This window comes from Triturus cristatus, chromosome 8 (assembly GCF_964204655.1).
Source record: "Triturus cristatus chromosome 8, aTriCri1.1, whole genome shotgun sequence".
Lineage (NCBI taxonomy): Eukaryota > Metazoa > Chordata > Amphibia > Caudata > Salamandridae > Triturus > Triturus cristatus.
Genome location: NC_140591.1, coordinates 44,144,044 through 44,158,559, shown reverse-complemented (window position 1 = coordinate 44,158,559; position 14,516 = coordinate 44,144,044).

The following is a 14,516-nucleotide window of genomic DNA, read 5'->3' as shown; positions in this document are numbered from 1 at the left end:
TGCCCTCTATTTGGGTATTAATAAAGGGCTCATTCATCGTCTGCAGCTGATACAGAACGCCGCAGCCAGGCTGGTGATGGACCTTCCTAAATTCCACTCAGTAGCGGCCACTGTTAGAGAGTTGCATTGGCTCCCCTTGGATCGGAGAATCCTGTTCAAGGCTCTTTGTCCCACTCACAAGGCCTTCTACAGTCTGGGTTCGGAAGGTATTAAAGGTCTCTTCCGACGTTATGTTCCTACCAAGCAGCTAAGATCAGCCAATAAAAATCTATTGGTAGTTCCCAGGTTTAAGAGAGTCAGATGGGGGGGTAGAGCCTTCTCCATCGCCACTGCTAGGCTCTGGAACTCCCCCCTTCTATAATTTTGGGACAAGAGTCTCACTCTCTCTTCCACCAGGCTTTGAAGACCTGGCTCTTTACCAGTCTATCAGAATGAGCCCCACAGGTACTACGGTCTGATGGCCCTTTCCGCAGCACCTTGACGCCTCCGGGCAAAGTTTGCACTTTATAAGGCTAATATTCATTCATTCATTCATTGCTATTAAATTCAGGCTTCTGGATTCCAAAGAACAGGGCGCTAAAGAAGTGGGTGATAAACAACTGTGATAAACAAATGTGTGGTACTTCATATGGATTTTTTATAATCATAGAGAGCCATTCTGTTAGAAGAAGAGTTTTTTCTTTCCACTCTGATGTTTGTTGGAAAACTGTATGTTTTCCTTAGATAACCCTCACCCACCAGGGTTTCTCCTTGGTGGCATGTTTCATCATCGAGTTCTTCCCCTTCCGCTGTGGAACAGGGCGTGCTCTGACCTACGGGGTATGTGGGAGCATTTATATTTGGTACTATGTGTTCGGATGAAGTTTTAAGGTGGGAGTGGAGGGGAAAGGAAATTAAAAATACCTGGCAAGTAGGAAAAAATTATTTCCTAATACCTCTATCTGGTGTGGTTAAAATATGGACAAAAGAATGGGAACTAAAAGGGGACAATGTGCCTTAGTTCCGCTGGTCGAGATGTTTTTAGCCCTACCCCAAGGCTATTCTATTGTGACATTAACACCAATTGGTGCTGTATATATTAATTATATTTATTTATTTTTCATGATTTTATTTCTCTTGACTGACATAATAAATGGTTGCTCTTTATCAGGAGCGGCTTGTATTGGGGAAAAGAGCAGGGCAGGGAAGGGGGTGGGGGACAAAGGGGTCTCGCGAGAGAGGGAGGGGTTGTCACCCTGGCCGCCTGCTGAAGCTGGAAATACGTGAAAATGCCACTGGACTAGTGTCCGCTTTAGCTCTCTGTGCTGCCAGTGTCATGAACTCCTTGCCCTGACCCTCCTCACTGTCAGTGAAGCCAGGGCCAATTTTCCTAATGTTGTGGGGAGTAAAGAATTATTTATCACTGGTATGTGGCCGGAGAGTACAACATTTTGTGTCCTGCCATAAGGGCTAGAGTGCACATCGGACATTATGCATCTCTAGGGTCGGCTTAGGCATCTTCATACATAATGTACTTCCTAAAGAGCCTGCTTCAACTTGATACCTTTTGACTACAGGATGGAGCAGTGAATGACCTGCTCTCCCCAGTATATGACATGATGGGCTTGTGAGACCAGATAATAAGTCTAAAAGCCTGGTTCTCCACAACCACCACTGCCCAGTGGTAGAACGAGCCTCCCACAGCACACTGGGCTGTGTTCTCTCCCTTACTAGCCTAGAAGAATGCCGCATTCATAGAAATGAAGATACTTAAAAACAGGCATAAGAACTAAGAGAGTGCAACCTTTTTAATAACAGCAGTGCGGGTGGCCATTGACGGCGCCCTCTGATCCATCTATGGATTTGGAGATTAGTCTGTCTTTGTTGTGCCTAACCTGTGTCCCAACAGCTTCACTGAGCTGTCCTCCCACTTCCGAGGGTATTCCAGGCTCGGTATTGTTAACCCTTAATGTACAGACTTGTCCCAGTTGATGCTGAGCCCTGAGAAGACGCCATTTTGGATTATCTCCCTAATACACAGTGATAAGTTTATGTCTGGTCATTTGACAAAGAGCAGGATGTCATCCACGAAGATCGAAATAACCATCTCTGTAATGGAACAAGAGCTCCCTCTGTGACTAATGTGGTCGAATTTTACAAGCTGAAGGCTGAAGCACCAATCAAACAAGAAGAGGTACATGGGGCATCCCTGCACCCCCGCCCATAGGAAGACTAGTCCATAGAGTGTTGTTGGCACGCACTCTGTCGGTAGGATCCATGTATGATAACTGAACCAATTTAAGCAAGTGACAACCTATACCCAGGTGATCTATGACACTATACTAAAAAGACAACTCCAAGGAGTCGAATGCCTTCTCAGCATCCCGGAACACCGAACCAGCCTTGGTCTCGCCCTCCTGGTGCATATGCTGCATCACAGCAAACAGTGTACGTAGGTTGCTGGAGGTTGCCCTACCCGGAATAAGCCCACATTGCTCCGGGAAAACTAATTTGCACATGAAATGTGCCAGTCTAGTAGCCCTAGCCTTGGCCAATATTTTGTTCTCGGCCTGGATACCATTTCAGGTGATTACTGCACTATTCACATCAATATAACATAAATCCATGTTCAGGAGCGAGAGCGACTATATGACTGGCATTTATCTGCGTCTTTTCCGGGCTGAAGTGTGATAACGACCTCTCTGGATGTGGCAGGTAGATGATCCAGTGCAAGAGCTTTGTTATGAACATTAAATACATGATGGACTATGATTTATTAATATATCTCAATGAATTCAGCTGTTAGCCCTTCTGAATTGAGGGATTCCACTCCTGGAAAACTCTCTGTCACCGTTATTACTTCCTCATCACTCAATTGTGCAATCACCTGTTCTATCTGGTTCTTTCCCTATCCATGTCAAAGCGACATTTTCCAAAATGTATTCAATTGTGTCCTTTGGCCTTCGCATTATCTTAAAAGCATATAGTCGATGTCTGGCCTGGCCTCTCTTCAGGGTCACCCCCAAGCGTTTTGCCTTCACTACTCCTGTTTCTCTGAAGTAGTTTTTGTTGGCATTAGGACTCTATGCACTTTACCATTCCTAACCAGTGATAAAGTACTTGTACCCTCTCCCTAAAATATGGCAAAATTGACCTACACCTGTTTGGCACACGTCATTTACTTATAAGTCCCTAGTATATGGTACTACATGTTCTCAGGTCCTGGAAATTACATGTTGCTTGTGGGACTGAAACACTCGTTGTGCCACCCACTTAAGTAGCACTTAAAAAAATCTTTCTGGCCTGCCGTTGCAACCTGCACTGCAGTTTTAAACTGCCATTTCAACCTGGCAAAATAAACCAGGCCTAATCATTCCTTCCTTTTTAATGCTTATAAGCCACCCCTAAGGTAGGCCCTAAAAGCTCATACAGCAGGGTGAATGGTATTTAAAAGTAGGATAAGTGGGTTTTAGCTTTACATGTCCTAGTAGTAAAAAAACTCCTAAAGTTGCTTTTTACTACTGTAAGGCCTATCTCTCATTTGGCTACACTTTAGGTTGGGAGCATATAGAGATGTCATGTTTAATCTCAAATTAATTATAATTTAAAATCATCTTTAATGGTAAAGTCAGACATTAAGTCACAATTCTAAAAATGTCACTTTTAGAAAGTTGTTACTGTAAACAAATGATGGACGTATTGCTGCCAATGCAAACATTCTCCCCCAGTCAAAAGATCTGGGTTAAATCCATTGTTCTTTTGCCCACTACGCCACCCAAGTTTGGACCCAGTCCTATGGAAATCAGTCTTGACCCTGTGCCCCATGGGAACAGTCCAAACCGAACTGCCAGGCCAGGTCCTCCCTGGACCGGAAACAAGCATCCTGGGATCGGTTTCAGGTTTAGAAAGTTGGCATTTTCTTCTTTTAAACATTTAGGGCCCGATTCACAGAACTAACTTAAGACAAAATCCTAAACTTACTACCATTTTGGTATTCACAGATGGCACTTACTCATGTTGGTATTCACAGAAGGCACTTACTCATTTCGGTATTCACAGAAGTTAGGAGTCCTAACTTTAGGACTCCTAAATGCCTTCTGTGAATACCGAAAGTCTTAAAATTAGGATTTTTCTCAATTTAGCAGTAGTAAAGTTAGGACTCCTAACTTTAGGACTCCTAAATGCCTTCTGTGAATACCAAAAGCCTTAAAATTAGGATTTTTCTCAGTTTAGTAGTAGTAGAGTTAGGAGTCCTAACTTTAGGACTCCTAAACTGAGAAAAATCCTAATTTTAAGACTTTCGGTATTCACAGAAGGCATTTAGGAGTCCTAAAGTTAGGACTCCTAACTTCTGTGAATACCGAAGTGAGTAAGTGTCTTCTGTGAATACCAAAATGAGTAAGTGCCTTCTGTGAATGCGAAAATGGTAGTAAGTTTAGGATTTTGTCTTAAGTTAGTTCTGTGAATCGGGCCCTTACACCTTCTCCCTGTGTCCTGCATCAAGTGACTGTGAAAGGCTCTGCTGTTGGAGTTTGTGTATTCCTCCGAGACAGTTACACAAAGGGGACTAGATGTGGGCAGGATGGGCCATCCTGCCAGGATGACTGGGGGCAGAGCTGTTCCCTAACATGCTTACACTTCAAAGCACTTGCCTCCAGCGCACACAAAGGAAACTATCATTAGCCTTTTGTCTTCCGAAACTTCTTGGAGCCTTGTCAGGGGAAACAAAAGACTTTCCAGAAACAGATGTGGGAGTGGCACCAGGTATAAATATTGGACCATCAGAACACATCTTCATTACACCCCTGGACCTGTGGAAGACTTCAGAAGGAATGCCTGACCCCCAGAGAACTGCTCTGCTTCTACCAAATGATCGCCCGGCTACTTGAAGGAGAACCGGACCATCTCCTTATATGCAGAACCACCAGAAGTGACTCCAAGGGCTGGTGGTTGGCTTCGTCTGTGAGCTACAGGGACATAACAAGCCTCTGAGGCCTTGAACCCTGCAGCTGGCCTTTGCTGGAGTGAGTCCTACCCCCAAGTGGTGCCCCCAAGGTCGTGTACCCTTGGTAGTGCTGTTGTTGGTACTGCTTCTGCCTAACTATAAAAGCTGAAACTTTGAAAGTTAAAAAAAAAACGACCTAGAGAACTGACAGAAGACCAGGACCTACCTGTCACCCAATTTCATCAGAGGCACATTGCTGCTACATTCATCTCTGCAGTAGCAAATCCTGTTCAGCTGGACTTCTTGGCAAAGGTATCTGGCCTCATGGAGGTCTCATCTGCTACAGCCTGCAGCTTTATCCCGCTTGAAATTTTCGACTTCCAAAAGGTTGTTTAAGGGCGAAGGTAAGAACCTTCACTGCCACCTCATCCAGTGGTTCCCAGACTATGACAACTCTTCCTTGGACACAGCCTGCTGCCTTGCCCCGCTGAACTCTACCTTCTCCTGGACTTTTCTGAAAGAATTTCTCTAAGACTGAAGGTAAGCCGAGAACGGTCCCAATCCACCTCATGCATCCGACCCGCGCTCCATCGCAGTAGGACTGAACCTTTGACTTTGCCATGGTCTCGCACAATCAGATGCCCTTGGTTGGGGCTTTGTACTTTTAGACGCTTTCATACTCAAAACTTTGAAATTGCGTATTTCCGTTTCCACTGATTGGATTTTTGCCTCCACCCTCTTCAACCAATAACCCAGTTTCTTATAGTCGGATAGAGTAGAAGACAAATTCCTGAAGAATCTGCCTAGTGAAAAGCTTGGCTCCTGCCATGTTAGATTAGGCTTTTGGCAAGTGGCCCTCAGTACTCCTCTAGCATAGCCCTCCCCATACCAACACAGTGCTTGAAATGTCCCCCGGTATCTAATCTCCCATGCAGCCTATTCTTTGTATTCAAGCAATAGTTTTTTCATCAGAACCCAGTTATTGCATGACCTCCTGGCTCTTCTTTAATGACGAACGAACCCCAATCTCCCTAGGAGCTCCCCAAACAGCAGAAGTAATGGGAACCTCTGATGTCTGGAAAGCGCCCAAGGGGAAAGGGGAATGGGACAAGAGAGATACTTTTCTGGATGTTGACAGCTTTTAAACCCTGCCGCTTCGTTGTGGACTTCTTTATACTGTGCTACGATTTCGGGACCTTCTGGGATGGCAGCATCCAGGGTTATCTAAACATCAGATCATAAATTAGCTATATCATAATACAAGAATATCTGTTCAGACTTCTATAATCATTTCGTATTCACAATTCTTATGTTATCACCTAAACATCATTACTGTTCCTCTTAATTTTAAGGTATTTTCTAAACCTGTTTTGTAGATCTCTTGTTCTGCGCAAATGAGAAAAACATAAATAACAAATTATAATAAAACCTGAGCGGTTTAAATAGTCTTTCACCGCTCGCGTATGCCGCGTTAGTTCGTGATTGCTAACTAACTCCGGTTTAGAATGCAGATCGTCTCGTGTATGCGAACGTTGGCAGCATGTGGATGCAAATATTGGCAGTTGAAACGTGTTTTTGCTCACGTTGGCAATCCAACCCTGTGCAAATCTTTCCTGATTGCAGAAGGTTTACTGTTACAGTTAGTATTCAACAAATCAAGATGAAACAATAAAAACAGCACATTTTACAGAACTTTTTACGTATGATTTATATAGGGCAATGCAGGAAGAACAAATCTGTAGGGGCATTCAGAGGACATGGAATTACCCGATCTACAAGAGGGCATAAGTATTCAAAAGGGGCATTTTATAAATAGATGTTTAAGAGGGCATTGCATGAGTGGAATTACTGATAACCGTGACAGCTATTGTCATCAGGGTTAGATCGATGTGGGCTTTCCAGTCCAGCTGACTCCCATTCGCGCTCGGCTATTTTGGGTCCTGATGTACTTTAAGACACCTGTCTGTTGTGACCGCCATTTCTCGAATGTAGACCTTAAAGGCTTCCCAGACTATGGAATACAGATTGACTGAGCCCAACGTTTAAACAAAATATTCCCCATTAAACAGTCTATCTTGCAATGTCAGAGATGGAAATGGCCAGCAAGCAGAAAGGAAAGTGTCATGGAGTTTCAATCTCCACGTACTCTGGTGAGTTATCCGATAAGGTGCGTGGCCTGGTCTCCATGTCCACCACCCAGTGTGCCAGACGGGCGCTAATCATGAATAGCTGTCATGCACAATGGAGTAACAAGAGTATACCCTGTCGTCACCATGTTTGTGCATCATCCATGCTGGATTCTTCATGCTTATGCAGAAGGGTCTACATCCATGTAGCATGACATGAGGATACTGGGTCTGTTGGGTCTAGATGGACATCCATAGCTGAAAGGAAATCCCTTCAACAGAAAATGGACTGGGACTCACATGTGTCCATTAAGACTGGCAAGTGTAGAAAAAACGTGAGTTTTGCAGACCGGGAGTATGTGTTGATGATTGTACAAAGTTGCTCACGCGCTCACACACTGTTCTGGTAAGCAGCAAGATCCTGCATACAAGGGCCGAATATGTGCTTCTCACAAAGAAGTCTGCGGATTTGTAGATCAGAACTGCCCCTCCCCCCCCCCTCCCCATTGGCATATGAGCTGAATGATGCGAGGATTTAACTGGACCCCTCGAGCTGTGAAGAGAGATGGACCCTTAGCGTGTGGGTGAGTCTCCTGTAACAAGGCCATGTCTGGTTTGATTCGAACTAAGAGGCTAACACTGATCTTACTTTTTTCAGTGTATTTAGCCCACGGACATTCAAACTCACACACATGAGATTTTGTGTTTTATGATTTGCCATCTACCCAGAATATGCCATATCGCTCATGTGTGGCACTCATGGTTTTGCGCGCCTTTTTCGAGCATTGAATTGAAGATGATTCCACTTCGAAATTAAAATGATACAACACCATTAAACCTAATTGTAGGCTCGTTCCCCCCGCTCTACTGTAACCCCCCAACTAGCAGTATACGTACCCCAAAATATGCAAACTAAACAAATGTACCCACATGCCTCAGTGGCAAACACGTGGGTGCATTTACTGCCCCCACCTATAGTTACCTGCAGCTAGCCATCATGGCACAGAGGAGGCTCATTTGTAATCGTAGGAGGACACTGACAGAGCATTTACCTAATACAGCTACTAGCACTAACATTTCTTGTGTTTAAAATACTTTATTTACAGCTTCAAGGTGCAACAAAATAGTTAAACAATAGGAATGAAAAACAGCTGATTAAACTCCAGAGTTAACTTCAGTCAAGTCTTTCAAATGTTTGAGGGAGGGGAAAAGGAAAACGTTCTAAACATCATTTATCTATAAGAATGATAATAATAAACATAATGTTTATACAAATTATTAATAGCAACAAAAAGCAATAAATAGTGTCCTCACCAATACCTAAATATATAAAAAGTGCTAGCAAATAGACTTAACAACAGGTCTAGGAAATATATGTAGAGTAAGAAATACCAGAGAGCAGCTGCATTCATGGATTGTGACGTTTCTCCGACCTAATACAATTAGTAGATGAGACACACTAGCACTGCAGCTTCTGACCTCAGCATACATGAACAGACGTTGTGCGCAAGATCCTACCTTCGAAGTCATAATATGTGCTGCTCAGAGAAGGCTAAGAGCTTTATATTAGAATTGCCCCCCTCCCCCCACCGGCATACGAACTCAACAAAACACAATATGTAACTGGTTCCTATTCGGCAGCACAGGAGGGGTGTCACTTAGACTCCAGGGGGTCTCCTGCAACGAGGCCATGTCCAGTTTAACTCCATGTAGACAGTCTAGCTCTAGTCTTATTGATTTCCAGTTATTCAGCCCTCAAACAGTGATATTTTGTGTTTTGTGTCTTGTCACCTACCAGTATATGCAATATTCAGGGATGGCAATCATGGTCTTCTGTGCCTTTTCAGACAAGTGGATTGAATTTGATTGGACTTCGAAATTAAACTTTACAACAACATTCAACATAAATGCAGGCTTCTCCCCCACTCGCTCACACTGTACCTCCTAATGCAGGAAAACACTAATAGAGCATTTAACTAATACATCAACTAGTTCTGCAAATTGTTTGTAACCCACAAACAGAGATTGCCAACTAAACACGTGCTGTAAATATAACTGATCAACTGACAAGGCCCATACACAGTTTATGTAACCTCAGTCATGCAATAACCCTCCTGTTTGCCTGAGACCTCTGCTGAGAGCCCTCAGGCACAGTCTGGCACTTCTTTTTACACATTATTTTTTACAGAATTTAAGGGCGTCATCTACCTATGATTAGTAGTGGATTCAGCTGTCAAAGGTTACTTTAAGCTTGGCAGGGTAGAGCAGGGTATAGGCCACCCCAGCATCGCCTAGGACCACATTTGGTTCATCATGTCTTTTTCATCTCCTGAGCTTCTTTCATGAAATTCGTGTGGAATGATAGCCTGGTACATATATGTTCTAGGGGCTCCGCTGCCTGCCCATTGTCAGGTCTAGGGGCCTGATTGAGAGGTTGGCAGACAGGTTACTCCATCACAATGTGATGGATATCCTGGCCACCCGACTACAAGTGCCATAGGATATAACAGACTTGTAATACGGTAGACGGGATCTCCGTCACATTTGTGATGGAGTAATCCATCCGCCAAACACTAAATCTCACCCTAGGTCTCTGTCGCTATGATTCAACTGCCTGGCAACAACAGGACATGGCAGCGAGACACACCATGGCCTTGGGGCCAGAGATCTATGTCCCCTTGCCACAAAAAACACTGCTTGAAGCCATCCCTGCCATAGAGGTTAGAGAACAAAGAGGTAACAAAAGTTTCAGTTTTGTTAATTAAGGTTGACTCAGCTATGCCCAGAAGGGGCACATTATTACCCCAAGGTCGCACTTCAAGATCTTCACATCTGGCCCTAGATTGAACGTCTGACTTTTCAAACTTGGCCTTTTGAGGGTTGAGATCCATCTTGGAGGCTGGCTGTTCTCTGCTCCACCTCATCCCGTCTGGTCGCCTGCGGGTCATTCCCGCCTTCATGTGGTCGAGGTGCGGTGTCAGGGTCGCTCTTCTGCAGAGAGGTTACGGTTTAGATTAAGCAGGAGATTATTTAATTCCTTCCATGAAAACCAGAACTGCCTCACGTTATTGTACTGCTACTGTCACCACCAGCAAGCTCCACCACGTTTGAGCACCACTCACTCTCACCTGGGAGCTTAGCATGTCTCTGCTGCCCCCACCCCATGACATGCACCAGGACCTGTCAGGATTTCTGCCAAATGCTACAGCATGATAACAGCCCGAAGTGCTGCCGGATCAGCACCCACAGATTCCATCTTGGGCGTGAGAGGGCAGCATCAAAGGCGAGCAGGGAGAGACACAGACATGCCCACAGGGATCCACCATAGGTTGTGGACAGTGTTTATTCAGCCAAGCATCTTACTCCTTAAACACATCCTCCCATGTAGTAAGGCAACGCGAAGAGAAGCACTGTTATTGTGTATTGCACGGTACCTGACCACATGTCCCAGCGCCGCCCTGTCACTTCACGTGATTGGCATCATCACCTCACTCCCAGACTGATTCCAGGAAGGATCACTGCCCACACAGTGCTCCTGTTATGGGTGCGATAGCCACGCCCATTCACTAATGAAAACCGAGGGTGCTATCTCAGGGCCCACCCCACTTCTCCATCACCACCACAGCTATTGGTCACATACCACAGCAGCTGCATGTCTGGGTAGCACAGGGCTGACAGAGAGGACTGCACTCCCAAGCTCTCTTCCTTGGCGTGCCCTGTGAGGATGAACAGCTCAGGCAGGCTCATGGCTGGGACAGGATCTCTGCTGGATGCTGCCCTCCCCCCAGATGGATCATAAGTCCGGGAATGATGATGGGGTGGCACAGCAGCTACAGCCTGGGAACAGAAGAGCTGGGTGACGCCTGCAGAGGCGCTGGATTACCTGTAGGGTGCCCCTACTTCCCTCACATCAGCCCCATTGGGACCAGGAGGCAGCTGGTCTTCAGAAGTCTTGGATCATCAGGACCGCCTGGTCCTTACAGTTCCAGAGACATTGTCAGGTGGAGCTGCATCCCATTTATACTTGTGGGAGAAGGGTCATCCTCATTAGCCGTGGATGCTCCTTACATCGTGTGGTTTGGGTTACTGTGACCCCTCCCTATCCTCTGGTCCTCAGTCCTGCTAAAACTGTTCTCTGGACAGATGGTTATAAGGTTCACTGAAATGTGGGGTCTCTCGTACGAGACTGTTCAGCTCTTGGGGTCAGAGGTCTCTTTAAAGAGATAGCATGCCTGCCACACTGCCAGGGTACACAGTGACAACTGAGGAACTCTGCATATAGCCAATGTGCTCCTGCACGAACACCACCAGATTTGCCTGTCACACCCTCTACAGTTGGTTCAGGGGCTCGGAGGGTCCAGGTGTCCCAGACTTTCCATGAAAGTCCCAATTTCTTTACACTAGTCTTGGCCTTTGACACTTGTCACCAATTCACCTGCAAGTCCCTGGTTTGAGAGATGATCACATTAGACATAAGAGCATTGGGGGCCTATTTACGAACTGATTTGCATCGCTCTTGCAAGACCGACACAAACCGTAAGTCAGATTTAAGAAGTCACGCAAGGCCACTTTGCGTGGCCCTGAGTGGCTCCATAGATCTGGAATAAAGCAACGCAGCGCAAATCGCGGCATTACCTTACTCTGCCCCGGGAAGGCGTTCCATGGGTGTTGCGTGGGGGGTTCCATGCAACTCCCGTGGTTTTAGTTGTATTGCCAGATTCATCAGAGCTGGTAAACCTGGGAATGCACCAAATAGATACGCGTTTCCAAAAGGGGCATAACAAGGAGGAATATCATTATTTTTCCTCATTACTTACTCTTTCTATGTGTGCTGCATTTTGCAGCACATATGGAAAGAGGAATATGCCTCTGGTGCCCCTTCCTGCACAAAACAATCCTGCATGCAGCACAGGCACCCTTGCACCATGGCGCAAGGGTGCCTGTGTTGGCGCTAGGCTGCCAAAAGGGCACCTAGCGCTGGGGAAAGGCCAGGAATGCATCATATTGCCTTAAATACACGACATTCCTGTCACGCAGTGCAGTGCAATGCAGCAAGGGGACTGGCTGAGCTGCACTGCGTGACTCTTTCATACATAGGCCCCATTATGTTTAAAATGTTGCTCCTGTTCATAGGGTGGACCCTCTTTTGTGACACTGCTGATGAACAGAGCTGAAGAGCGGCGCTGAGGAGCAGACCAGACAGAGAGCCCATGGCTGTCTTCCTTGTGATAGTCACAACCAGTGGCGGTGCGTCCATTGGGGGTGTTGCCCCACTAGCCATGGACGACCGTCACGCTGATTCAGGAGGATTCAAAATCAAAATAAATAGTCTGAGCATGAGCGCACTTGCAGTCTGCAACGCTCTAGCTCAGAGAGCTGTACCCGGGACCGGCCCGACTGACTCGGACATCGCGGAAGGTGTGGGGGCGGGGCTGCGCAGCAGAAATAGCGCTGCTGCAGTGTGTGCGCATGTCAATTTTTGGGCTAGTCATTTTTATGACTGGCCCGCGCATGCGCACACGCAGTAGTACCTTCCCTCCTCCTCCCCTATAGCGACTCAGACTGGCGAGGGACCTGGGCCCGGGTCTCATTATGGGCAGGCAGTAACCCTGCTCTTAGCCAATCCTGGCGCAGTGGCACTGCTAATGCAGCGCCAGGATTGGCTGAGAGTAGACACCGTAGCCTGCAGGATGGTGCCGCGCGTGGGTGGTGGCACTGCCCAGTGCCGCACTTGTATGGCCAATCACACTGTGGCTTATGTGAGCCACGCAGTGGTGATTGGCCATTTCCTCTCTACGCTGTCGGCACGTCTCCGCGCCTGGCGTGCCAGTGCCGACGAGTCAGAGTCACACGAGAGTCGAGACTGGAGTGTAGTAGAGCAGACAGTACCTCGTGCCGGTGTGCGTGTGTCTTCTCTTCTCCAGTACTGGTCTTCTCTTCTTGAGTCAGTCGAGTGAGGCGAGTGAGTCAGTGTAGTGACAGTCTACAGTACACACTTCCTCAATTAGATAACGTAAGTTTTTATTTTTAACACAGTCAGTTCTCAGTTGTTTCTAAATTCTAACATGGCGCTGGCGTATCGTTTCTTCAGCGCAGCGGCTCTTCTGCTTTGAATAATTTGCTCTGGGGCGATATACTATTCCCGACAGATCCTATCCTAAGTGTACTGTGTTAGCGTGTTGACACATATTTCATAGGCTGCCTTCAAACAAAATCTGTATCAAGCATGACGCCATGACTGCAAAAATGTCACACAACCCACTTGGCGGCGGGCCGATGCCGAGTATTGCGAGCTCGCTGGCTCGTGCCACACAAGGCCAACAGATCTTGGTGTCCAGCGGGAGGCAGGGAAGCGGGAAGATTTAGGATGGTGCCGCTCGTGGGTGGTGGCACTGCTGCCCGTATGGCCAATCACACTGTAATAAATCAAAACTTCAAAGAGTGAAAATAAGCTTTGAAGAAAATTACTGATATCCCTGGCTACAGGTCAATGGGATCTGAGCTAACAACATTCGGCAAGAATAGAAAAAAATACACCTATGACTCGTTTTAAAAGAATTGGTTTTGAATTTTTAATTTGTTTTGTTTATTTTAATTGCAATAACGTGTCATCTCCGCAGGCGTAGATCTCGATACCAAAAAGTACAGAGACTTCAGAACACCCCTCAAATAAACACTTCGAAGGAAGAGAATATGTTTTCTATAAACGCCTTAACTCGGCAGTTATGCACAAAATGGCATTGGTGAATAACTGCGAGAAGGAAGAATGTGAATTCTTACTTTTTTGGGCGTATGCACAAAGAGAAGATGGCTACTTCAAGACAAGGCCCAAAGGCAAAAAATAAAGCGTGTGAGTTCAAAAATGGGAATTTCTTTCAATTGGGAATTTCTTGCACACATTTGGCTTACATTTGGCAGAAGGTAATATATTAGCATTATTAGGCTTGTAGCAAGGCAATAATGCACGTTATATGCCCAGCTTCACGCGAGCTAGCTGATTTAAATCAGACAGATCCTGTATGTAGCCCTTACATTTCCTGATGCACCTTTCTACAACCGGCCTTCCCTGGATCCCCTCGATGTGCCCAGCTCCTCTCTCTGCCCTTTCCAACTGTTGCTCCTACACCCCAGTTTCGCACCTCGTGCCCTTTGTGAGCGTCTGTGTTACCTCTCTGAGCAAACATCTGACCCCCATAGGCCACCCTGCCGCACCCCTTTAGCCTCCATGTGTGTCCTCGGCTTTCTCCGCTGTCCGTCTCTGACACCAAGCCCTGTAGGCCCTTCTTGTTTCCACGCCTGACTGCAAACCTCGCTGTACTGCACAGGCCAGCCCCTTGTGCACTTCAATGTGCTTCCCACTTGTCCTAAATTCTAACATGGCGCTGGCGCATCGTTTCTTCATACTCAGACAGCGGCTCTTCTGCTTTGAATAATTATTGCTCTGGGTCCGGGTCGATATTCCCGAC